Source organism: Cucumis melo, chromosome 9 (assembly GCF_025177605.1).
Source record: "Cucumis melo cultivar AY chromosome 9, USDA_Cmelo_AY_1.0, whole genome shotgun sequence".
In the NCBI taxonomy this organism is placed as follows: Eukaryota; Viridiplantae; Streptophyta; class Magnoliopsida; order Cucurbitales; family Cucurbitaceae; genus Cucumis; species Cucumis melo.
The window spans coordinates 8,180,013-8,181,454 of record NC_066865.1 but is presented as its reverse complement, the minus strand read 5'-3'; the positions used below and the strand labels follow the sequence as shown (position 1 = coordinate 8,181,454).

Here is a 1,442-nt window from a genome sequence, read left to right as displayed (position 1 = left end):
TAAGAGATTAATTTAAATGGAGAAGTTGATATCACAATCCATCAAAGTACTAAACAACACAACACAAGAGAAATACTAAACAACACAACACAAGAGAAATAGACACAACCCAATAAGTCCAACTCATAAATTATATTCAATTCCATTCCAAACTTTCATCTTTTGGGCTGACATACATTCACAAAAATAACACCCAAAAATCAAACAAAAATACACTCACACAATGCATAAGGAAAAGACTTTTAAGAGACAATTCATCAAACACCTTATGAGCATAAACCAATGACTCAAAAAATTAAATTTTAGTCCGTCAGACCACCATGCAACCAACCCAGCAAGACATGCCTGCCAAGAACGATCCTCTACAGTCAAGTCAACAGACCATGGGTCTTTAAGCCATTACTCACGCTCTAGTCACAAGGCAAGAACTCATCCACCAGACTTAGGTTATTGTCTTCTTAAAACTCAAGGATACAATTGTATCACCTATAGAACAGATCCTGTTCAAGTAAGGTCGTGACTTTCGGTGTTCATCCTATTATTTAAATAATGTTATTATGACGCGTAATTTATCGATGTGGGACAGTTGGCAGCTTGCGCGAATCTTATTTTCACGCTGTGTTGAAACTAAAGGCCTAATTACGCTAGACTTTGCTGATATTCGGAATATTTGGTTTAAAGTTGAGATATTCATATTCAAATATAAAATATTTTACAATTAAATTAGACCATTGGTTTTGAAGGTATAGAAATTTAACTTAATTTATACACATCATTATACAAAACTTTGAACATATAAAAAAGAAAAGAAAAAACCCAGTTTACATGAAGATCGCAGTTATTGTCTCTAAAAAGACAAAGAAAAAAAAAAAAGGAAAAAGAAAAAGTAAAGAAGGAGTTGGTATGGATAGAAAAAAAATAAATATCATATATAGCAAAAAAAGAAAAAAAAACTTTAAATTGACTAAGGAAAGTTTAATTAATTTTGATATAATATTTATAAATAATTTTAATATTTTATCATATTTAAAAATATTCCAGAAAAGAAATTTTTCAATCGTATGGCAATCATTATAGTTGTTTGAGAAGGAAAAAAGACTAGTAATTAAATTATAATATCTTTTAGTTCCTTACGTTTACATTTGTTCTATTTCAATTTATATTATCAAATTTAATTTTTTTTTACAAATTTAAGTGTGAGATTCAATAACTTGAACAAGACTTTTCCTTTTCAAGTACATACAAGTATTCATTGAACTAAACTCTTATTGATATCAAATATTTAATTTTGATTCTTATAAAATATTTAACTTAATATAGAAAAATTATAAAAATTAGTAAAACGAACAAAATATTTACATTGTGTAGAAAAATAAATTGTAATGAATTTTTTGGGACTTTTTCAATTAACTACCAATAGTTTGTGTGTTTTTCTTTTAATT

At 27.4% G+C, this 1,442-nt stretch overlaps 1 non-coding gene across 1 annotated transcript; it reads right to left on the bottom strand.

The window, feature by feature from the left end:
- Positions 1–304: 304 nt before the first annotated feature.
- Positions 305–518, bottom strand: LOC127151104 (small nucleolar RNA U3). The gene has a single exon (XR_007823842.1). It is a non-coding gene; the product is annotated as a small nucleolar RNA U3 (small nucleolar RNA).
- Positions 519–1,442: the final 924 nt, after the last annotated feature.